This window comes from Monomorium pharaonis, chromosome 5, assembly GCF_013373865.1.
Source record: "Monomorium pharaonis isolate MP-MQ-018 chromosome 5, ASM1337386v2, whole genome shotgun sequence".
Lineage (NCBI taxonomy): Eukaryota > Metazoa > Arthropoda > Insecta > Hymenoptera > Formicidae > Monomorium > Monomorium pharaonis.
Window position 1 is genome coordinate 8,074,232 of NC_050471.1, and position 26,613 is coordinate 8,100,844.

At 40.8% G+C, this 26,613-nt stretch overlaps 1 protein-coding gene and 1 long non-coding RNA gene across 5 annotated transcripts in view; one reads left to right on the forward strand and one right to left on the reverse strand.

Moving 5' to 3' along the window:
* Window positions 1-26,613, reverse strand: part of LOC105831006 (forkhead box protein O) — a 156,540-nt gene that overhangs the window by 85,135 nt on the left and 44,792 nt on the right. The window lies entirely within an intron of this gene.
* Window positions 8,685-23,116, forward strand: LOC118645855. The gene is made up of 2 exons (XR_004963484.1): window positions 8,685-13,366; window positions 13,430-23,116. It is a non-coding gene; the product is annotated as an uncharacterized LOC118645855 (long non-coding RNA).

The following is a 26,613-nucleotide window of genomic DNA, read 5'->3' on the forward strand; positions in this document are numbered from 1 at the left end:
GTAAACGGACGGTGGGAACACATTGCGTGGGAAGTGTGCGTGCGTACGCGGTATGGGATGCTAATAAAGCGGTCGACGATCTTCGGGGGAGCACTTCTTCGAAAGAGCCACTTCTTCCGCCCTTTAGAAACTTGGTAAATCTAAGACCAATAATTGCTAAGACTGGACGTATTAATTCGCGTGCGCCCTAACACAGTTTTGTCTCGGTCTCGCGTTTTCTTTATTTTCACGTTTCCACCGACCATGGAATTTAAAAAATTAGCGAACCGCTACTTCTCTCAAGTGGAGAAGTACCGGGAGTTTTTCCCTTTTAATAAGACGAGAGAAAGGTAAAAAAAAGTCTACGCGAATTGTTTTTTGAAATAACGTACAGCTTGCGCGGTGGTTTTAATTTTGTTCGTAATTGAAAAGAAAGAGTATCGCGAGCTTTTGAATATCGCGGGGGGAAAAAATGCTCGCGAGAAGATAAACTGACACACGTTTCCTATCGTCAGTGATTATTTCGCAGTTCTTGAATTACACGTATGGCGGGAAAATAGGAAAATTATTCCTCCTCCTTTTCCTCCGATTTTTATATCGATATGGCTCTATTTTGAGCTGTATGTGTGGTTTCGCACGCTTTGTCCCGCGCATCGAAGACGGAAAAACCCCGAGCGATACTTATCGCGATGAAATAATGCACGCGCTCGGCGGCGACGGTGTGCGTGCCGCGATATAACCGATCGAATTATCCGCGAGCACACAAAGCCGGGAAGGGCGAGAAGAAGGGTGCGTCGAGGATCGATTGCCAAGCCGCGATTACCATAAGCTCTCTTAATCCCGAAGTGGTAAGAATAGCCCTGACAGCTTCATCGTAGGGCGATTATTATTTTTCTCCAAATGTTTGAAGGGACAATGCGAGCAATGTCCATGGGTTAATCGCTCAGAGCGCCCTCAGATAAAAATGACTTGAGGTTTATTCATACAAAGCTCGTAAGCTCTGTTAGCTCTCGAATCGTAAAATGCAACGTCTTAGATAATCCATTAAATAATAAGAATATTTACAATAAATTTATAACGATGAATATGTGATACTGAGGATCGGCCTAGCAATAATTTATTCGAAAATGATTTGGATATAAAGCGAATGAAATTTTGCGCCGTTAAATATTTTATTTCTAGATTTTCGCAATGTATCGTGAAGCTGGGTATCGTTACAACATCACAGAAATATCCGCCGCTGTCGCGCAATATGCATAAAATATGAATATTACAATATTAACCTTCGAATCGTCGCTGCACACAACACAACGGCGCGGGCGCTTCGTCACTCTCTGTACGTGCGTCGCGTATTAAAACGCGATATTAATATCCCGAAAATTTGAACGCGATGCAGGATTGTATTCTCTCATTTACAACGAATTAATTGGTGTCTTTGCGGTCGCGCTCGCGATCGAGTCTCCTCTGCCTGGCGCTGTAAAATCTGCTGCAATGTCATTAACCCTCTTGCCAACCCCATTATACGGCCATGTTTTTCCATCTATAATTTTATCGTCACTCTCAGTATTCACTTGCATAATTGCTCACTTCTTCGTAGGAAATACTAGTTTTTGCACGATGCAATTTATTCTATATTATTTTCATAATTTATCAATCTTAGCTTTTCATTTCACCTTTTTTTTTTCGTCTACCGATTATTTACGTTTACGTTAACGCAGTTCGGAAGTATAATCGGATATTATATTAATTACTTTACCGCTATTTTATCATTGTTTATAATTCTGCTGTAATTTCGGTACGGTGTGTTATTACATTATTTATTTATCGTACGAATTTTCTAAAATTTTCTTCAATACTTATTAAAATTAAAATCAGAGAAAGAATAATTTCTAAAAAAAAAAAAAGTTCAATTGTTTCCCGTAAGTCTTCGGCACTGAAAGAGTTAGCGCGTACTGTGCCGCACGATATTGCGCATGACAAATATAGCCGAGTCAATTATCCCATCAATAATGCAACGGCGCTGGTGTACACGGTGCAGGAAAAATTACTAGGAGCCGGGGGCAAGATCGGGACGGGCGATGATCGGGTTAGATCTTCCGATTTAAAACATTAGCCACCGCACTCGAAAGAAATGGCCATTTAATGACAAATGGCGAGAATCGCTTCGCGCGTTAACGCGCGTACTATCGGCACGCTGTTTTTTTCCTCTCTCTTTCTCTGTCTCTCTCTCTCTCTCTCTCGCTTTCTCCTTCTGTCTTTCACTGATTTCGCTTGGAAACGGAATAAACGATGCAAACTCGTGCTTTGCACTTCGACGATAACGCCGCGGCAAATTACGCGCTGCGCGCGGTTTCGTAGTAGGTCATAAGGTCTCGAGAACGCGCGACGCAATGCGCGTCTTCGAGAAATAATGTTCGCCCCCGGAATAATTTTTCAGAATTCTATCTCGCGATAGGATAATTTTTCACCGGACAGCTTCGAAAAAAGAAAAACAAAAGATTTAGTGGGAATAAAAAGGCACGAAGTGCTGAAGAAAATATTTCGTTTGAACGGCGTAAAAAGAATTTTTACGATAATTTAAGATGGAAAAGACACGTTTCTTTCGTTTTTCTTCTAATTGTTAATTCCCCCAAGATTAAGAACTCATGTTTTCGAAAGAAAAAGAACTGACGGCGACGAGACTCTCGGGCGACGAAAAGCCGGGCGGCACGTACCGCGATCCGCGCTATCAAAATTGTAATTGTCTTATCACTCGCCGCTCGCATCTCCGCGATGCAGATAAGAGCGTTCGTGCCAATAAATTTCGCGACATTCAAATTTGTTTGCCGAGAGATTTATCGAAAACTTGTGTGCTCGCCGTGTGACGCGAAGTAGAAACGCGGCCTCGCGAAATCTCTCTCTCTCTCTCTCCCTCTCGCTTTCTCTCTCTTCGTGAGCAGCGTGGAGTAAATGCAGCGGGTAAATACACGCAGATTTAGCGCCGCGTGACACGATCATGCGAGGCGTAAACGTCGATATTAACCAGTCCGAGGTGAACAAAAAGTGATGATGATCGAGCACTTATGGCAGTGAATATTATATGAGCGCATGCGCGATTATTATATGGTTGATGCAATTTTATCATTTGTATACTATCATGCGGGTTCGCGCAAACCATTCTCGCGTATCACTCGCTCGCCGTTGTATCACCCATTGTATTTGCATATAAACGAACTATTTCGAGGTTATACGGCGCAAGCTATGCCTGTTACTCGGCCGCTAAATTTTAATAGGAACACACGCCGACAACCTCGATAAAGTATGGCAAAACCGAACCGGCTCAATTTGTGCGAATATCATTGTACATACGTATCGCCGCCCGACTAGACAATAATCGCGATAGAAAAGAGCATGAACGTCGATTTATTAATCATTTTATTAATCCATCAACTTCGAACAATTATACAACACAATACAACGTCAATGAAAAAAAAAACAAAATTCGTAAGATCTCTTTGCAAAAATAAAATACGATGTAATAGTGATAGGATAACTATCCCAATTACACTGCCATTCTTCTCAATTGTAATATTAGAATAAAAAGTATGAGAGTTTTATGGTTTAAAAAATCTCTTGTTGCTTTTATTTTGTGTGTATTAAGTTTTCACTTGAACAGTAATAAAAAATAGAATGTTTATTACATACCATATATATTTTTAAAAAACTACAAAATAAGCGCGTCAACTATTTGCTTGGAGCGGCAGTAATTGGAACAATCATCCCATACAATAAGATAGAATACAAATGTATAAATTGACGCGTACATTATCGAAGGAATCGTACGCAAACAAATGCGGCGACACTTTCTTTAGATTTGTAATCTAGTCGAGATCCGCATGCAGTTCTCACTCTCGTTCGATCCCCTCCTCCTCCTGCGCTCTGCGCTGCATGGTGACTCGCGGATTTCGAACGAGATCGCCGAGTGTCATTGTCGAGGCGAAAGATGATCGGTCGTCCCGATTTCTCCCACGCTCAGCGGAACGTGAGAGCGGCTGTTCGGATTAATTCCGAGGCTGACGTACGCGCGCTGCAGCGCCCTGCACCACCGGGCCGTGCGCGTCCTTTATGCAAAAATCCCGGCTATTCATCGGCGCCGCCGGACCCCCGAAGCGTGCGCTCTCTCTCTCTCTCTCTCTCTCTCTCTCTCACCGCGGTCGCACGGCAGAAACGTTTCCGCAGGAAAGGCAGAGAAAGGGTTGGGCCGCCGCGTGAAAGCAACCACGAGAAAAACGCGGTATACACGGTGGCGCGGCTCGAAGATCATCCCCGACAGAGCGGGGGAGGACCGACGGGACGCTCTGGCTCTTTCAGCGCACGTCAATCGCGACGCATTAAAGGGCTTTTGAGAGAAGACTCTGTGCTAAAAATTTCCAAACGCTGCGAGGGAAAAAAATGTAGACGGGAGAGACACAGGGTCACAGAGGCGCGACTCGTGCTGCGATTGCGGAGGTCTTTAATGCGTCTCGAGGATCCGAATGATTTCTTCTAATCGATTCGTCAATCGAACCTCGCGAGAAAAGCTACCTGTCGCTTCTGTATTTCCAAACATTATGTAAACCACGAGAAAATCACGATAAATAATACACGTTATCTCTCGTTGCATTTAATTATAACGAATTATTATTTCGAAGGAATATTATTTCTAGAGGCGCATTATCTTTCGCGTCCCCGCGTTTCAAGATATCGCGCCGCACTCGGAACTCAGAGTGACTCACCCGGTACATACATCATCCCAGCCTCCGCGCTTAATCGATGCGTCTCGACCCCGACATCTGTCGACTTTGCGCTTCTTCCCGATATGCTCGCGGTAACCCCTTTTCCCCCGACAGCGTTTTCCGAATTTCGGTACGAAACACGCTCGCAAGCCCGGGGAGAGACGGCCAGCTGCCTCCCGGGATTTGCTGCCCGTTGTGCCGCGGGGGTGGCGGCCGTTTAATAAAGGCGGGAGCGAGCCGAATGCGTGCGAAACGAACGCCCGGTTGCGTTTTCGGCTCGTCATCGTGTCGCGGAGTAAGATGCAACGGCGCGCCCGCGTCCGTCTGTGTCGCAACCAGGCAAGGCAGATGCAGCGGTGCGGCGCACAATGCCTCGGCCCCGACAATGGACAAACGATAGCGGACCAACGGCGGTGGCGGCTGCGTCACAACCAACTATATCGCCGAGTGACGATTTCGTCAGCAACGCCGAGCACCCCGTCGTAACCCCCCGCGCGCGTGACGATAGAAAGAATCGTACACGTCAATGCCTTCCGCATAACCGCACGTTCGTACGGCCGCGGCACGTCCCCGCCGTGATAAATAGCATTAAATGCCTGCCCTCGGTCCACGAGGAATGCGCTACGCAGAAGCGAGCTGATAGCGACCGTAATAACAGCGACGCCTCGGGTGGCGTGTGCGGTGGTCGTGGTGGGTGATGTTGGCTGAAACGAAGGCGAGAAGCTGAGTAAGACGTTCTGCCGCTTTCGAGACTTCCTGTTGTCGGAAGCGATTGCACCGATTCGACGGACGTCACAGAGGGAGATGTAGATTTTAGATTCGATGCAAAAAAATTTTTTTTTCTTTTTTTGAAGTGCAAGGGTGCGTATTAATGATGCGTACTTGATTTCTTGAATTCGTCATCTGACATTGACGAGTCAATGCGCCATTGAATTAATAATAATCGGGATAATTATCGATAATTGACCAGACAATTCTTTATTCTAATAAACGTAATAAACGTTGCAACGTTGTAAATCGTTGTCACGAATTATTCATAAAATTTACAAAAAAAGCGTGTTAATAGGAAAGTGTAATGTTTATCGCACTACGTAAGTAAAATAATAAAAAACGGAAACTGCGTGATCGAAGAAAATGTATAATAATTAAATCAGTTTAAGCGAACGTGTGATTCTACCGAACGTAGACGGCGTGCTTCTCTAAGAAACGGAACTCTGTAAGAGATTGTAAAACGCAATGGGACACTAAAACTATAACTCTTCGGATATGACGGAGCGAAACGCGCGTCAAATTATGTGCGCAACGTAGAAATTTATCGAAGCAAATCGATTCGGCGAAACGCATCGCTGATGCACCTACCAAAGTGCATCGTATATTTGATTTTTGATAAGCGGCCATTTTCCCCTCCCCCGTATTTTCCGCGAAAAATAAAAACGGATAAAATTCAAATAAAATTGCGGCAATGCTACTTTATTTATTTATTTATTAATAACGCTTACACGCAACATTCTTATTCCGGTGTTTTTTCAATCACGGTACAGAATAAACACCGCGGATGTTCGATATCGGGCGTGTAAAATACCGCGGAAATTCCGTCCGGAAAAAAAAAAAACGAAATTAACAGATATAATGGAAATACCGAAAGGAATGCAAAAACGCGTGCAAACTCGAGACAGGCTCGTATCTGAAGCACGTCAAAAACGTCTCCCGGATAATCAAAGATAACATTACATTTTTTGAATATGTATCTCAAGATATAGAAAGTTGAGACAAAAGAAATTTTTTTCTATAGATACAAATGTAATAATAATTATTATTTTTATTGCATTCTAATTTATTACATTCAATTGAAATCCTTTGTGACAGTTTGTATTATAAGTTGTGTAAATTTAAATAAATATAAATTAATTAAATCATTCTAACTTTAGGACCATAAATATTAAATAATACAAAAGTAAATAAGGAGCAATTTATTATTATATTTTTCTAAATATAAAATATATGTATTATTATGAACACTCGTAGAACAACATGCAGGAGATAATTCGCGGTCAAGAAAATCTCGAGCAATAATTTTTCAACATAAGCAGCATTGAAATTTTCGTCATTTTGCTATGTATTTATTTCCATGAGTATTTTTACTTTCGCCGATCTCGATCTCGTCTTTCAGAGGGGAAAAACTCTCCGATCGAAAGATCGCGCGCGATAGAGATGCCGAGAATTTTTCCCCGCATTGCGTCGGGAAACGACGCACTTCCGCGTCCATGGAAACTGAGCACCTGTTGTAGAGATGCTCATCTTTACATATATACCTCGGTGCTCCGCTTTTATGGCACACAGACACATACCTGGCGTAAGAGGCATAGGTAACGGTAGATGTTTCCACCTATACTAAAAGGAGATTCGAAGTGAAAGGAGTCGGGGACACGCCATGATCCAGTGCTTCTCAATTCACGATAGACATTCAAAAGCACAAATTTTACGATGCATATATGTCACATTCGTATTTGTGTGATCGGCTCTTTGATGCAAAATTTTTTAAAGCGATCTCTGTTCCTGAATTAATATAGTTAAAAAAAAAAAAGATTTAGAAACGTGAAACACCATGTAGATTTTATCAACGAAAATATCATTAAAAATTAATTTGGGAATACTCAAATTATGATCTCTTCATAATTCGGGAAAATATAATGTAGAAAAATATATAGAAAACAAATATTAATTCAAACATTTTGTTCCCGAAAATGCCGAAAAGAAATATTTTTAATCGCAAAAATAATTATCGTATGATCAATTGCCAGATTTTTTATATTATTTATCTCGGTTTTGAGAAAAAAAAGATTGTTTCGTTTTACTCGCTAAGAAATACTTTTTCTATGTTATTCACAATATTTGTTATCACATTTATAACTTTTTCCATCAATTTCCAGCCCGAGAGAGAGGATTTTTTTGAGAAACGCTGTCGTCAGTAGCGCCAGTATCGATAATAACGAGCGAGCATGAAACGCAGAAATTGTCGAGTATTACGTTACGCATTTATAATCATACATACGGTTACATAAAAGGTGTCTCAAACTTCACGCGTTTTTGCGTTTCGAATTCTTACGAATTCTCTTTTTCGCTCAACTTTCTTTTCTATTTAACGGCACTTAATTGTAATATAAAATTAAGTTTCAGATTTAAAATCCCATTGAAATTTAAAATCCTGGAATCGACTTGAAATAAAGTGGAATGAAACTTTAATTATTTACACTCTCTTCTTTAGTTTTTAATTAGTCACGAGTCAAGATTGCTGGTAGACCAAATCTAAGTGCAAATTCTCAGCGTTATTCTGTATTCGCATTGGACTTTTGTAATCCAGAGAAGAAAAAAATAAGTACACCGCGAGTATTATACACACGTATATCGAGGCATACCTACATATGTATGTACTGTGTCATGTATATGCATGTACACGCATTACGTAAACGCACTTGAGCGGTGTGACTACGCATAAGGGTAGCTTTATAAAAAATTCCATAAAGATCGATGATGCCGTTGCCATGGATATTGCAACCGCCATACGTTTAAACGCGTCTGCAAGTACATTTATTATATTATGGCGGCCATCGTGCTCGCGTAACGATCAATTTGGACGAGCGTGATTCATTACGCGAACGCATATCTTACCGATCCTCGCCGATCAATACGCGAATATTTAATTCTATTGAATAAAACAGCTAAGCGAAACAATTAAATAGAACCAGCAAAAGTGAATAACATTTCGCAATAATTATGGGTAATATTAAACTGAATAATAAATACTTATGAATTGTGTACAAATGATATCTCTCTCTCTCTCTCTCTCTCTCTCTCTCTCTATATATATATATATATATATATATATATATATATATATATATATATATATATATATATATATTCATAACCATATATTTTTATATTTCTGGCTGTAACGTAAAGCAAATAATGCAATCTGTATTTCTACTCATAAATTCAAGTGTACTTTATCTTTACTTTACTTTACCTTTTTGTAATAGCGATAACGAATTGTTACTCTAAATGCATTTTCCATTTAAACGCAATACGACGTCGTAGTACTTGCGAGCGTACTGGTCTTTATCACTGATGTTACTTCCGTTTCGGGTCTTCCTCAAATAATTGGAGAGCTCACGCGAGATTCATTAAACAACGATGTAATCGGTAGTTTATGCCGAAGATGAACCGAGGCTCATCATTAGATATTCCTTTCCAGACGGATTTACTTGATTATTACTTGAATGACACGCGACACACTTGGCGCCTTATCTAAGATCTGTGACTATAATCTTGGCGGAATTGCCGAATTTTTGCTGAAAATTTTAAAATAACTGAATGTAATTCTAACAAACCCGCGGAATATTTTGTTCTAATTTTTCTCGATTATCCAAATTTTTTCCATATATAAAACTTACGGATTTTACGATTCCTAAGATATCACAAAAACTTATTTTTGTGTTGCAAGAATAAGTGCGAAAGATTAAAATGGAAACAAAAAATTTTTGGAATAAAAAGATAAAATTTTATTTTATTTATAAGGATTATATAATTTATGTAACATCTGTCAATTACGAGATTAACAGCCGAAGCATTCTCTCATGAAAGCGTAAAATTGACCGAGACATTAGAAATGGCATAATTTTCAACAAAAAAAGGAAATGTTCGCATAATTATCCGTCGCTGTAATATTAGATTCTCAACGACTGATTATATAATGATTGGAGGCAAGGGCATAATCGCTCGTGCAAAAAAAGACGACTATTCAATGCAAACTGTTAACCTTCCGGCGCTTTTTTGCATCTCGCTGACCGATCACATATCGGATACACGACGATGTATTATAAAGATACATTATTTAATTTCTCACATAAAGACAAAACCTGAATCGAATGAGGATATATCGATTCTTGGTATAAAAATACGCAAAAAATACTTACATATTTATCAAGTATAATTTAATCATAGATATATAAATTACGGATATTTAAAAATGATACGCACGATTTACATGGCCGACGGTATTTTTAAACCAAGATTTCAACGCGGAAATGAGGAAGTCCATATTTTATAGGGTCCATTTTACTAAATGTCACTTGGCATTTAATTTCACAATTCGCAAGTTATGTGAGGCATTCATTTTAGATGCCATTTGACGGTGAGGCTCACAATTTGCCAAGTTCATTTTAATTTTAGCACGGACTCTTTACAAAATATCATCTCTTCCTTGCATTTCGAGAAATTTTGTTCGATTTCTCAAAATGTACTTCACTGTATTCTTCCTCGAAACGGATATGCGACGCGTGTATCTATAAACGACAAAAAATTAAAAATCATTTTTTTCACGAGATAGACATATTTATAAGTGTATCATATCGCCGTTAGGACAACGAGAGCTAGATCGCGCGACCGATCGATCGTGCGATCGTGCGAGCGAGCGAGCGAGCGATTGCGTAACTTACACTTGCGTTACAAAAGCCGCAATCTCGATAACGACCTTTGCGCGACAGTGACGACGGCCTCACACGTGCGTTCCCAAGGAATCCGTGCAGCCTGGCGTGAAACCCACGCGTGGCACGCATCTAGGCGTGCACATGCACATGACACGTATCTGCGTACGCAGGTACGCGCGATCGGAAAATTATGCGTGAACGGAGCTCACGCGGGCGCGAGTGAAAGAAGCCGAGCCGTGGTCTAGGACCGGTTATGCCGACCGTCAATCACGGCCGCCGTTAACCTTTCGATTTTTCCAAGCGCTTTCCAAGCGCTCGCACGTTTGTGTGTGTTTCCCAAATATATCTCGGACGTTAAATAAAAATAACTTTTTTTTTTCCAAGCTTACACCATTAAACTTTGAATTACGGGTCATTATCATTAAAGTTCCATGTGAGGATTTAAATTGTGTATGTATTATTCATATCGATTAGCTTAGCATATTATTGAGGCCCTCAATAATGAATCACGCTTAAGAGGACTATTTGCGAAATGTAAAATATTAAATTATGAAAGTTGAATATCGTCAATTTACAAAAACTTATCTGCGCCGAATTACCTATGAATTATTTAATTTCCCTCTACGAAACGCGTTTCTTCTTTAGTTTTACTTTGACCTCTCCGTTTATTGTAATTCTGAAAAAAAGAATTACTTAACCGAAAGAAGAAAGACAGTAATCTTTTTCGCTGTTCATTTTTCTTATATTCGGTTATCTAAGGCGTTTTTACAATACTGATGCAAGTATTAGAATAGTCATGACCATAATGCAATTTGAAATTAAAATTATCTTTTTTTTCTTTTAATGCGAATTGAAATGCTTAGTGTCTTCCGCGACTTGAAAATGGAATGATTAATGTCATACTTGAAAGAAAAATGACAAGTCACTCTGTGACTTACTGATACAACTAATAATATAAGGTAGTCACAATAGCCGTTTCATAATCTAAAGCTAAAGAATAAACGATATGCGTCTTAATTAATACAGCCAGCAGCATTTCGCAATTTGGACTTGAGATAGTCAATGCTGCCACATTATCTATGCGTCCTATGCCATTAATATCATTCTGCGGGTTAGAATTAGAATTGGAAAATATATTTATTTGTTATGTAAAAAAGGAGAACCTAAAAGTTTAGTTTTAATTCGTTACAACTTGGAAAATTACTGCCAGTATGCTTCAACATTTTCATGAAGAAAAAAAATCGTTTAAATTTTCGATAAAAAAAATATCACGTTACACGCACCGAATGTGCTTCTTTTTATTAATTGGATACTACATCAAATTATCGACGTCTCACTCTGGAAAATAAGATGGGCTCCATTCAAGTATTCCCTTTTTTTTGGGGGGGGGGGATTGATCCTTATCGATTTCGAGAGTTACGCGAGGAAAACCTCAATTTCACGTTGGTGCTGGTGCACGCGCGAAAATGCACCTAGTCCAACCAGCGCTTAATTAACTGGTAACCAGCTGCGGCGCCGCCGCCACCGCGAACGACTCTCTTCCCGCGAGCGAGCGAGCGAGCTTTTGCATTCCCTCAACATCGCTCAAGGCCGCGTCATTCTCGCGACGTAGAACGAATAATGTCGAGCTCCGCCTCTCCCCTCTGCGTGCGCTATCTGCAATTTTATCGGCGAGGCCCGACCACCGCGCGCGCGAAGTGAAGAGAGACACGCCGGAGTCCAGACCGAGGGCCGTCGTGGAGGAACGAGAACCGCGAGATGAGGCCAGTCGTGCGGATATTTTCGCCTTCTCTCTCTCTCCGGCAGCAATTGGTCTTGCAAGGTCTTGATCCTAGCGAGATCACCACTGTTTACGTGCGTAAGAGGTCACGAGGAAAGTTTCTGATTCCGAATCCGAATCCGAGGAGAGAAAGCCAGCTCTCGATCGCTTACTTGTGCGTTTACATTTGCCAAGTATAAAATTGGGTTACAAGTGATTGCGATATTTTTTAAATGAGTCAATCGGTGTGTTAATTGTTAGGCGACATTTATTAATTTAAAGCTGCTTCTTATATTTTCTTACCTTTTTAATTTCAATATTTTTAATCCATCTTTAAAGTTAAAAGGATTTCTTGTACACCCGCCATAACATTGCGTTAAAAGTGCATTAAAAACTTTACTAATGCGTCAGGTCTATTTCTTTCGAAAACGTTCAAGTTTTACGATCCAGTTAAGTCGGCTTTGGATCGAATGCCTTTTCCTTGTACACCTACAATATATAGCCACATGATTGAGATTACAGCGCGAGTCCGTTGGTGGCTTCTGAGCGACGGACGTCCAAATCTGACGATGACGATCGAATATGATCCGAAATAAACTGGATCTTTGACTTGGCGTCTCTGATGGCGTTTTAGTAGGTACTATTTTTATATTTTCCTGGTATCTCAAAAAAACTTAATATTTCAATTTACATAATATAAAACATCATAATAAAATGAGTCACAATCTCAAAAAAGAAATAAACAATTTAAAATTCGTTTCTTTGTTTTTCTCTCTCAATAAATTAAATGTTGCCTCATACCAATATCACACCAAATTTCACAAGATTATACATGTTAGAAAAAATATTTTGATAATTGTAGTAAATAAGACAACGTACAAAATTTTATAGTTAAAGATAATTGAGATTGACAAACGTTTATAAAAGGACTATTCGCACAAATTTGAGTCAAATAAAAATTCATAAAATTGCGCCGCGAGTAATCATTAAAAAAAAAGCCGTCTCATAAAGTGTGTACTGTTATCAAAAAATGCGTCAAGAAACTGTCATTAAAACTGGCCACGATAAGACAAATATATGCAAACCTGATAGATGCCGAGCTCATTAACCTAATGAGACCGGGAGAAAGGGAAAGGGAGGGGGAATTCTTCTGCAGTTTACAGCAGGTGCTACCGTTCACCACCTTGCCCTAAGCAATAAAAACAACCGGATCGTCGGCTGATACGAGACGAAGCGAGGTTTGATTCACGCGCGCGTCACGTGCGCTGCGCAACCGCGCGAGCTATAATGAGCAGAAGGAAGAAGATGTAGAGGAGGACGAAGGAGACGAAGAAAAGGAGAGGAGATGCAAAAGGAGAACAGAACAGAGAACAGGTCAGACGACGGTAGGTGGCTAGGTTAGATGTCTGCTTCGTGTCGCGGATGTAAACGCCAAGACGTCATATTAGAAGGTGGCGATGGAACCGCCGTGTGTGAAACAGAGTGCGTGAAACGCTCCACCGAGGAAGATAGCAGTGGCACGAGGGACGAGGAGGCTCGAGGAAGAGGACCAGTGACGTCACCGGCAACCTTGAGCACCGACCTCGGACAACGAGCTGCCCGTTTTATCTATATGCACGTGGGAGAGCGAGAAGGCGCCTTCCTCTTCACGCGTGCGCGCAAGCGAGCGAGCGAGTGACAGGCGTGCTGAAAATTCACCCATTTCAAGGTCCGTTCACAACAGTCATCTTCAAGACTCACGCTGAATACCCAAATTTTTGGGGGATTAAGTGTCACCGTTGAGCGTCGAGTTGGAATCAAATGACTTGTAACATTGATTATAATTTTAAATTGTTTTTAATTAATTAGCTCCTAATTTTAAATAGCTCTTAAAAATGTATAACCAACCGATCCAGCCTTCTTTCTGATGATGTCACCTCGTAAACCTCGCGAATAGAGAGAAATTCTCACATGGAGAGAAATTTACATAGATCTAATCTTTCGATTTCGAATTCTTTTTCAGATTATTAAATTATTATTGTTATTATGTGGTAAAAGAATCAAGGGACACACCCGTTTTGTTGTGAACGAATCTTGTCGAATCCCAGACGGATAAGGCGGCTAGCTTGGCGCATTTTTGGTAGTGCAATAATCGCCGATCCCGGATGACGTCGCTTGGGTGGCACGCCGCGAGCTTTAACCGTTAGCCTCGCTATTCCGAATTAATACCCAATCAATCTTATTACAGAGAGACACTCGCGATATTATCGAGTTATCCTGTCTTCGAAAATCCTGTTCTGTCCATTTCACGCCGATTATACCCTCCGAATACAATTATAATATACGATCCTCGAAATAGCGTTATTAGAAATGACATGATCTCATTAACAAAGGCCTCAACGAGTCGATTAATTAAATTCGCGAATAATTAACGCAGACGACAAAATATAAAAGGAATATTTCCATGGCGCGCTTGTCGCGCGAAGTCCTCATAAGCATAATTTTTTTCTATATAAAAGAATGATTCCGTCTGGATATCTCGAGTTCGATGAATCGATGATACGCGTTTCATTTACGGTAAATTGGCCGGGCAAAAATAAAGTCGGTCGCATAACGAATTATATCGATTCCCGACGTCTGCTTTACTTCTCGCCGGCAGCGATGGCATTTGGGAATGTAATTTTGGAGTCGTATCCCTGACGGTCTGACGTGTCATAAATATAGTCCGCGTGCCATCAAAATTTTAACGAGTCCATTTGTTAAGAAATTAGGTTATTACAAAGAAAGATCTCTAAACCGTTTCAAGCGACCTACAAACACATGTTTTCGACCGACCCTTTTCAGACTCATGCGTCATTTCTTTCCGAATTTCACACGTCTGTCTCTTCCGGCACGTTCATGTTCAAACATGCATAATTGCAAACGGCTGACCTCAGGTTACTGTCACAAAAACCGGTGCGGGGCCGCCCCCCTCGCTTCGCAAAGGACTTTCCCCACCGCTACTACCTAAGTTTCCACTGCCCTTCTGACTTTCATTGGCACGCGTCAAATCACTCGACATCTCCTTAAACCAATAAAATATCGGAAGAAAAGCTACGCAATACGGTCAGAGTGGGGACCGCGTTCGAAAAGACACGTTCGACATTCATTAGGTAGTCTGCCGAATGCTTTGAGATAGTTTAGATGTAACTACTGTTCGACTTTTCTCTCTGCGATTCTACACAAGTGTGAGCGCAACTTCGATTTCCATCGAAAGCGATAACGCGAGTTTATATGTAAAAAAAAAACCAAATCTTGAGTACAATTAGCGAACTAAGTGTGATTATACAAGTGTGGAGATTTCATCAACTCAGCCGCTCAACGTTGAACAACGCGCAGTTCGGGCCATTCAGACGACCAGCCGCGGACCTGCGGACGTGTCACCCTGTCGGGCTGTGTGGGGAGTCTCCGGCCATTCACACGCTCTATCCCAAGGAACCTCGAAAGCGTATTTGCTACGTGTCACTCATTTCCAATCTAAGAACTCAAGCCACCAAAACTCAGGTCTTGGTCATACCAAGTTCTCTCTGCTGAAAAACAAGTAAGGCTATCGGGCGTTTGCAGATCCGAGATACTCAGCGTTCTAAGGCCCTCTTTTAGAACGATTCGCCTTCAGGACCAGATCTTGCAAACCAAAGATAGCAACTGTCACATAACAGTTTTACTTCTTATGATCCGGAGAACCGTGAAGTGTAACTCAAAGAACATCAGAATCGTTACATTCTAAGGCCCTCTCTAAGACCGATTCGCCTTTAGAATTAAGATTTCGCTTTTCAAACGGAGAACCATAAATTGTAATTCAACGAACATAAGAATCATTACCGTCTAAGGCCTTCTTTAAAGATCGATTCGCCTTTAGAATTAAGCCGTCGCCTTTCAACAAAAAAAAACACTAAGCTGTATCACACTTTTCAATTGTAATTGTATCGCCAAATTCATTTTATTGTCTGTTAAATAATTTAAATATAGTTTTCTCTTTTTTTATCTCGAGGTGATTTTGTCTTGTTTTCCTTTGTCCGCACGCCGGGACCCCTTTCTTTTTTTTTTCTTTTCTCTCTTTCTTTTCAATTCAACGCAGCTACTTGCCGCTTTAACACCATTAGTGCTTCTGGATAAATGAAGGAGATCCAAATCCGGGCATAATGACGGAAAATGAGCCGAAATAAACTAAAACGATCCGCCGTCTTGACTATTCTTATATTGCTTCTTATTTCGTAAATTAATGCACGAAATTTCGGAAAGTATCAAACTTAATATGTCTGAAAACGGAGCATTGAATTTAATTTAGAATTTAATTTGGTGGAGGCAAGGTTTAAACAAATTTTCCTGCAATATGTTATTTTAACCAAATAAGTTACAAGTGCAATTTTTACACTTTTATTTTATTGAAATCTCTAACATATTTCCAAAAATATGAACGTTATCATATCATATCTTGCTGTTATCTTACAAAGTCACGAGATTAATTAAGTTCGCACCATTTTAACGAGCGCAATATTATATTGCATAATTATAATGCATAATTATGAATATATGGATTATGCGTGATGTTTAATTCATAATTCTGCAGCTTCTCGATTTAAGATTGGCGTCGTTTAATCAAGCGAAAATTAACAATCAAGGCGTAACCCTTGCAGTTCTATGCGAGTAAAATTAAAATCACGTGACCGTATTATTACCTTCTTCTCCGTTAATTTCGATCGCGCGACGTACTCGCCGGACGATAAAAATCGCAAAACGCCGCGTCATACCGATAAAAAGAAAGAACCCATTCTGATATACGTAAAATGCGCGAAGCGTCTCGCCGACGCGCATGCATACTCACATAAAACGCCTTCGCAAAAAGCGCCTATTTACCGAGTCGCTGGTTTTTCTTTCTCTCACGGCTTCGAGTGCTGTCTGGCGCGGCCGGCGGCGGTTTTGCACGCGTCGGGAGAGAATTCTCGCCTTCGCGAATTCGAAGGTTGGCATAGGTCATGCGCCCGGACATAATCGCGATTATACGCCCGCGGCGGCGTCGGCGACGGCGGCGGCACGTGATGTTCGGCTGACGCCTTCTCACTTTCATCTTCCTGCACGATTCGACTTGTCTATCCGGCAGGAGAGCGCGAATCGATATACCTCGTCATACCTCGCCGCGACGTTTAGACGGACGGATTAACTTGGACGAGACGAACGAAGACACGCTCGCGGTCGTGTCGACGTAATTTTCCGAGATCTCTCATTACCGTACGTCCGATGCGACAGGATTCGCGCGGTTTTGGCCTTCTTAACTCGCCGCTGATTCGTCTACCTGAGACCCGCCCGCTGTACGCATCTCCTCGAAATCTTGAATAGCCAGAGTGCCGCTTTATGTAATCGATCAAGGTCTCTGATCATTTTCGATTATCTAACGAGATTAATAAATGAGTAAATTATCACGACTGGCAGGTGAACCTTCTGTTCCACTTCTCTGTTGGTTCTACTTAAATTTTTGTGTGGATATTTTAAGAAAATTGGTTATTCATAATCTTATCATTTATGAAACATAACTTTTGTTCTAAGAGAGTGACTAAGTGAGTGAGAGAAAGAGAGAGAAAAAGCGAAATAAAAATTTCATATTACAAATTACAAATTATACGAAATTACATTTCACATACAGATAGGAATATTAAAAGTGTTTTGCAATCATGGTTTATCACTGACAAATATATTAACTTTGCATAAATTATAATTAAATAGCATTTAAACGTTAAAAAAAAAAGATTCGTTTAATACAGAATAACGCTTCACAGTATTTGACAAATTGCTGGATCAATGGCACAAAACTTTTGATATACCTGTAATAGATCCCTTTCACAATCCGACGAAAAATTTAAACACATCCATCAACTTTTGTGGATTCAGATGTAAAACTAATTCGGCCGAAGCGACAGCTTGTTCGGGGGCTTTAATTACGCGGCATGAATATGCAAGAAGACGAGACTATAATTCGTACACATTGTGCGAAAATATTGGCGCGCCGCCAGATAATTACGTCGATTTAAAAAGCGATGCAATACGCGGCGCGATACACGCGAAGAAAAAGTCGATCACCGGCGAATATTGATATAAAAGGGGGAGGGGGATAAAAAGAAACAAAAAAAAAGCGTCCTAGTTTTTAAACGAGTCGCATACACGCGCCGGACGCGCTCGCGAGTTCTGGGCGATGGGATCTCCGGGGAAATTAACGCATCTAGAAATCAAGGTACTCATTTTGCGCGTGCATATAATGACCTTTCTTTTTTATCCGAGCTGCGCGCCGTACTCGCGGAAAATAGACTCGATAAATATCGCAACAATGATGGCGAAAAATATGCCATTAATCACGCGAATCTATGAAATATTATAATTGCACCTACTGAACATATTTCCGCGCGTTTTTCAATATACCTTTAATAAATTTGACATAATTATCCGAGATATATCTTTCATTAATCTTAACTCGATTGATTTATAATACGCACGAAACTGGCCGATTAACAGATCTTACTAAAAATATACATGGCTTTCCACTTGTTATTTCCACAAATTATAAATTATTTAAAATGTTGGAATAAATAAAAGGAAAAGATAAAATTGGAACAGATTTGGCCTAAAATTTCTGTTAGTTTTTGAATTGAATTTTACTAACCAATAAAATATTTAAATATGACGGATTAAAGATATGATTAAGATGGAAATACGCAAGACAACATTCATCTTTAGGAGCGGTCTTGGAAATGTTATTTTGGAGAATATTTCATTTTAGATATTACTAATGTTAATAATATATATAATGCGATATATATTAAAATATCACTGTATATCGTACGTGTAATACATGAATATTGTAAATCACAATTAACTTGAGAAAACGTAGAAAAACATCACTTTTTGATTTTTTCCTCTCTCGATAACGATATTTTTTCCTCTCTATATAATAGTATTAATATCGCTCGTAGATCGTTACAATTATATAATATTAATGCAAAAATGTCTATCGGATAAATCCTTGGTGACATAATAAATTCACGGTGCATGAATCAAAGTCCGTGTTGAATCATTTCCTGAATCTTTTCAAACCTGCGTACGCAAGCAAGCACGGTATTCTTCCCTCTGTTGATAATGATTTCCTTTGCCTCCACGTTACGATAATGTAAAATGCATCATCGAAGATAAGCGTTGGTGCAGTTCAAGCGAATCAAAGTGCAAGTTTATTCACGCAGGCTACGACCCTTACAAGTGAAGGTTCACACTACAGCACATTACGTGAAGCTTTGTCACGGCGTTATAAAGAACGATAACGTCTTTTAAGAAAGTCCGGCCTTAATCGACGGTAATAGTGCAATATTAACGAAATATTGAGGCAAATATTACGCGAAATAATTAATTCATGGAGTTAATGGTATCTGTCGATTTCGTTTAATTTTATGACGATTTGAAATCATATATGCTATATATAAATCTTTTTTACTTCATTATTTAATACTGAAGTAATTTTTCTGGCAGTTAGCACAATAAGAAGAGACGATTTATTGTTATTTTTGCTCTCCTTCATCTCTCTCGCGTTAAATTTTTCTCCATATATCGTTTTAATATTCTAACAACATAATTTAGAACGTACTTAATAAGCTCGGCTCTCATCTCGCACTTTATTACTTTCTACTTTTAACTCGTTATCTCGAACTCTCAAAGTTTCAGCTCTCTCTTTCTCTTTCGATTCTCAACTCCCAACTCTCAACTCTCATCGCGTAGATTGGCCTTCTGCCACTATTGACGAGTCTCGTTTGTCATCGAAAATATGGGGATGACCGTTCTGGCCGCACGATGCGACGCGATAAAGAAGAACGCGAATCATTTCGCCCGCAATCTCCAAACTACGCGTTCCATCGTAACAAAAAGGCAAAATTTGCGAAGCGCAAAACGGGGAAAAGCGCACGCGCGCCTGCACGTTCACGATTTATGCAACATTTATATCCTTTAACAATACATCCGCGGCGGACACGGGCATCACATCTTTAAAAAGAACACTGTCGCGTTCCGAGCCAGACGGAATATTAACAAGTCGAAGTCTCGCTGACTGGCTGGCTGGCTAGCTGGCTGGCTGACCGGCCGGCTCTTCATTCACATTCCGTCTTCGAGAATTCGAGGCTAACGGGTGGGCATTAAAGTCGCGAGATCAAAGGAGCCAAACGGGTTTCCTGAAAATGGGAAGACTTTGAAGCTGCACCGGGACGAGGCAAAAGCACGCCCGCCAAACCTCAAATGGCGGCGTTAATGAGTTTAGCATAAGGTAACGCGATTCGCACCAACTGCATCGCGATCCGTTCGAGCGCAATAAAGATCAATTTTTTACGACCCGTGTTTAATTACAAAACGTAATTCGCTGCGCGAAGAGCGTTTTTACTAAGCATTTTAATTCAGAATCCGACTCACGGATGCAAATGCGTTCCGATTGAAACGCGACCTCGTGCAAAATTGGCCTTAACTGTAGTCATCACTCTCCACCATCCAGATCATGTGAATCAAAAATGCTGTTAAATCGAGGACGCGCTGCGTATTATCGGGCACTTTACCCGGGGACAATTCGAATATCGAGTTAATGCTTCGCAAGCGTAAATATGAGAAAATGAGACGGATTTCTTTTTTTCATTACTCCTTTAATAGATAATAAATTTGCAATTACACGACAGGTATGATGATGTAACATTCTCGGAATCCATAAAAAATTAATTGAAGCTCCAATGACGTAGCTGTCCGAGGAGATCGTTATTTGAAGATATGAAGAGAAACTTTTGAAAATTTGAAAATCCTTATGGATCGGAGATTGCTGGAAAAATCCGACAATTTGACATTGAGATTTCGGGAACCGTGGACGAAAACGGAAACGATCTCGAACGACGTCGAGGCGAGGTCGCAGCTGCGGTCTCGAATAGCTAATAAGTTGTAACTCGTATTTGCGGCTCGGCGTATAGCATACGTACGTATGCGCCGATAAGAATCGCGATCGCGCGCGGGATTCGCGATTTATTAAAATATATGCATCGACTTCTACGCGCGGCGTACGTAATGCCAGGCTCTCGTCGTACGCCGGGCTCTTCCGCGGCGAGAACAAATGATCCCGTGTCATATGAGATGAATTAATTATCGCTCGTTATTAGCATAAGACCCTCGTGCGCGCCGGCGTTTAAATAACGAGCTCCGCCGCCGAGGCTGCTACACGCGCCTCTCCAGAAGCGATCCATCGAGTGTCTGTCTGAAAACGAGCGAGCGAACGAACGGAGAGACGTCCTCGAAATTCTGCGGACGCAACGTGTACGAGCAAAGGTTGTACGAGCATGCAAACGAAGCCGCCGCGCCGCGCGGGAAAATTCCCAGCGAGCTTTGACGCCGCGAACGAGTCACGCGACTTTTTTCGAGATTACCTTCCGGATTTCTGCTTATTAAGATTTAGCATTGAACCGAATCTCCCCCCCCCCCCTCCCGCAATGTTCACTGAAAAATAAACCCGTCTCTCCCAAGCGACTTCTCTGCTCGAACGTATTCGGGCCTGTTTTTCCTGTGTGGTTTTTAACGCGTGAGAAAAATGTATCGGGGATAATTAGGGGGCTTGACAACTTGCGAGAGAGGTTTTTTTTTTATATTCCTAATTGTAGAGCTGGATGATCTCCCCGTCGAAAAATAATGCAGTTGTGCAGACGAGACATTACGTTACGCGCGTTTCACCATTATCGCGGCAAATTAAACCAATGACGTAAACAATGCGGGATTATACTCGCGTAACATGCCGCGTGTTTACTCGATTAAAACACGCGTAATGGCGTTGCCCCCCTCGTCTAACGACTCGCGTAAACTCATTCGTGCATTTTCTACGTGTGCGTTCCCGCCGTACACACGCGCCGCGATTGTACACGGGGAATATCAACAAAACGGAGAACCCCTGTTGCAGCCTCCAGTCGCTCGCGATGGTGACGTCAACCTCTTCTGCGTCTGCATCGCGCACGAGAGCGTATCGTTGCACTTGCAGCGCGGTTGCACATGCGCCCCCCTCCCCCCCTTCCCTAGGATGCAGCGGGGGTGAGGAGGGGGTGGGCGCGGGTACGCGCGTCGTTCATCGCCGATCGTCGCAGAAAAGAAATCCGATCTTGATAGGGGAATTTGACGCGCTGGACGTGATCCACTACACGGGCGATTAGAAAATGCCTCGATGGATCTCAGGATAGAATCCGTTAACGTTCGACAAAGATTTTTATTTTATTTCTATTTCTTTTGCATTTTTATAAATATACACATGTCAGAAACAATTTTTCAAAAATATATCCTCATATATTTATGTCCACTAATATTAATTTTTTTTTAATTTAGGGTAGGAAATTACATTCGGCACATTATTATGCAAATTCGGAAATGATTCGAAAACATTTAATTTTATCGTTAAAAAAGTGCGTTTTTGTACGAATCATTGTTGAATCATGAAAAAAATATTTTTCTGCGAATGTGATAAAGTGTTTGATAATGTCGATATTATGACAGAAAAATATAATATTTCTTGTTAATTGGCTGTATGAATGTTGTTTCTGTACTGCGAAATAGTTTTTTCTTTCTTTTCTCTGAATAAAAAAATTATGAACAAATAAGTTAAGTATTACTATTTACTGTCGGTGCAAAGTGGTGACTTTTGATAAACATTGGAAAATCGCGAACATCGTAGATCATTGATGACGCACGTGCGTGCATCTTATCAAGGAATAATATCTTACGATTGGCGATATCCATTTATTACATTAAATAACTATCGTGGCATCGTGACAAATCGACATTTAACAATAATTGAAACGCCGCTGCTTACGACGTCGTTTCAGCTGAATACTTTTAATTCCAAGAGATATATAATACCGAGACATAATTATGGCCTGAGTCTTACGAATTATGGATCTTAGATCATAATTGCAATCACTTTTATAATATTATTTTCTTGCTGATATTTTGCTCCGAACGTTCTTTGCGCAATTAACATACCATTTTCATCCTATGAATAAATTATTTAAGAAATCATTTTATTGTAACGCGCGCGTCATAGAATATTATGCGTCACATCTTTTTGATAAAAAAAAAAAGATTCAATATAAATCTATCTATATATTTAAAAAATCAATATATATGACGAATCCAAGTTTAATGCAGCAATAATCTAAATTGCACCTCTAAAAGCACGAACAAATTCTAATCTAAGATTACTTCTCTTAACGTTAAAGTCGTATATAAAATTATTCCAATTTTTCTACAGTTCTTAAACAGGCTGATTAAACTGTAAAGTATTACACTGTATGTACGAAATTTTCAATTATCTAAACGACGTTATCACGTTTTTAATGTGACAAATGTTCTTTTTTGCCAATACAAACTTTAATCTCTCGGTTTAATTTATTTTTTATCTTTCTAGTTCTAAGAATTACAACAAGATAAAGGCTAAGTTAAACCGAGATTTATTACGATTGATTAATTATATTATAAATCCACATTGGTAGACGTGGATACGAGAGTCGTCAGGGACACGACGATGTATCGTTTAAATAATTGAAAGTCGTACCTCAACAAATTTTAACGTATCAATTTACGATCACGCGAATCGAAACATGAGAAAGAAACGAACACCCCGTAGGTCTGCGCACGCAATTCTGGCACTGATACGCCCGCGGCGTGTATGTGTGCGCGCGTGTCTGCCATACATGCTACCGACTATTAATACGAGATAATATATTTAGACGTTTCCTCGGCGACGTCTCGCGGGGCACAACCTTCTTCAAGGCAGAAGAGACCGACGGCCGCTGGCTGTCGGCGCGCGCCAGGTGGGGATCAAGTATTTTACGCAGTTAACCTGCGCGTCTTCCCGGGCAATATCGTTACGAGACTTCGGCCAAAGAAGAAGTAATTACACCCGCGGGCGGAAAACCGTTCTCGCCGTTCGGCAAAGTATTAATTCGCTCTACGAATCGACCGGGATGAGAGATAAAATAGATCGAAAAGAAGTTCGTCGCAAAAATCGAGTATCGAGTGTCACAGGAGAGGAAATTTCAAGTGCCGCATACACCGTTTGTAAAATTTAAATCAATATCCTTCCTGATATTTTTTATTTCGAATTTTATTACAATCTTACACAATGTAAAAAATTTTTGTAAAATTACGACTATAATAGCAGGTAATTTTGAGACCCACTATAATAATTGTAAATTTTTATGTGTGTATGTAATTTTGTATATAAATTTCGCAATAATTTCTTAATTTGTTTTTTACACTTGTGTATACACTCTAAACAAATTTATTAGAAATTAAATTTTTACTTGTATACTGCAAAATTATAAACAAGAGAAAATTTACAACTATTACAGTTGGTCTCAAAATTACCCACTATTATAGCTGTAATTTTACAATAATTTCTCACAGGGCAATCCGTTTGGGAGGAATATAATACAAAGACACGGCAAGATTCACATTGGGAGTCAACGCTCCCGCGCGAAGAAAGTAAAATGTTATTAATATTAGCGAATTGCAAAATGCCGATGGTATCCGAGTATCTCAATCGAAATGCAAATTGCGCTACACTCGCGCGAGTCGTCGCCGACGTTTTCATCGTCGGAACGGAGTCGCCCTCGCGTCGAATCCGCGCCGAGTATAAATCAATAATATTCGCCGAACGACGCGAATTTCATTAATCGAAAATTGCAAGGGGGAGAGCCGCGCCGCGCCGCCGGCCCGACCGGAATGCAAATCGCGTTACAGCGCCGTAAGTAACGTCTATTAAGACGTGATCGTCGTCATTCTCAGGCGAGAAACGTTCGACGCGTCTCGCAGGTGAAATATGGAAAACCGAATAGCCGAACCACCTTTCCTCGAACGCGCTTGATTAATACCGCGCGTGGTGCCTCCTTCCGGATACTGGCGCCCTTCCAGCCTCCGACTCAGGCGGCGCGGCGCGGTTTCTACTCTGCGGAAAAAATTTCTTACGCATACATTTGCGTTATCGGGATCCTCGCGTATTTTTTTTTCTCTCCGAGTTTGATGAGATTTACGTGTAACGCGCGATAACCGCGCGATCGGCGATTTCTTGCGGCATCGTAAGGGCACAAACGCACGAATCGAGACGCCCCCTCTTGCTCTCCCCGTCGCCCATTTTTCTCTCTTTTCTGGAACGCAGGTCCGGTTACCTGCCCCGCACATTGCTGCACGAGGCGGATGATATCGGATGCCCGGGGAGCCCCGCGACGGAGGACGCGCCATGGTAGATTATTCGGTGCGTTAACTCGATGAAAATTTTCGATCGTGAAATTTCTCGACTTTCAACCCTCGCCTTTCAATACTCATCTCTTTTATACGTTCGGCGCTGAGCTCAGTCGCGTGTACCGAATCTCAATTCCAGATTCTCCGTCCCGATGCGGGCGCACGTTCCGATCGGAGAGATAATCTCGGTAAGTGCCCTTCGAATTTTCATAAGCCTCGAAATATAATTTTTCAAAGAGGATATAAGCACATACGCGCGATACCGTTTCTGAATTAGCCAGCAATCGAGGAGTATCCCTCGCGTTTTACGGGAGCGGGAGCGCGCAGCTACGGGGGAAGCTTGGCGTAACACGCGGTACGGCCGAGAGAGAATGCACACGATTAATGACTCGTCGATGTTAATCGCGAAGGTATCTGGATGACGCTCGTGCAATCGTTTATCACGGGATCGGACTTAATATCGATGCTAATTTGTTTCTTGTACATTGTCACCACCACCGCCGTCGCCGCAGTATTAGCCTGCGAAAGGCGACTGCGTTACGTTCTACGATCCGATCGACCACGCTCGCAATTTCTCTTCATTTGATACTGTCCGGGAGGACTCGCCGCGCCAATTCAATTAAAGGAAGCGAAATACGGACGAAGAAAAGCGTTCTTCTCGCCCCTGCCCCCATCGTCTACCGGGTGTCCCGAAAGTTGGCCGCCCTTCTCTCGAGTTTTCCAACAGTTTTTCTTGATAATTCAATAAGAAGATATTTTCATTGGTAGTTTTCGAAATTGCGACACCGAGTGTAAAGGAAATTTAGCTTGAGTAAAAACCAAGTTTGAATTTATTTTAAAAAACTTGACGAGCTATTTACAACTTCACATTTTCATTGCTTAATTCGTTTGCGTCCTTTAATTTTCAATTATTAATATTCGGCGAATTAAAGGACCAATTACAGGGAATCGCTTTTTCTTAAAAAAAAAAGACACATTGTACGTATAGAATTCTCCATTTTGTTCTATTTTCTATATTATATTTTGTTTCCAAGGCGATCCACTTGATAAAGCTTTACTTACCAACGTAAAACAACCATCTTATCGCACCGAGATTACGAGTATCGATAATGATCTTTTTCCTCGTTGTGATATTGAAAAGTATCATCAGCAGATAATGCGAACTTACCTGAAACAAAAAAAGAAGATAATTATTACGATTATCAGTGAAATAAATAGTTTAATTAATATTAAAATAAACTCGGTTTGCGCAATACAAATTTGTCAGACGAAAAATTGCCCAAACGTCCGATAGCCTTATCGCGCAACGACAAGTTTCATTACAATTCATTAGCTA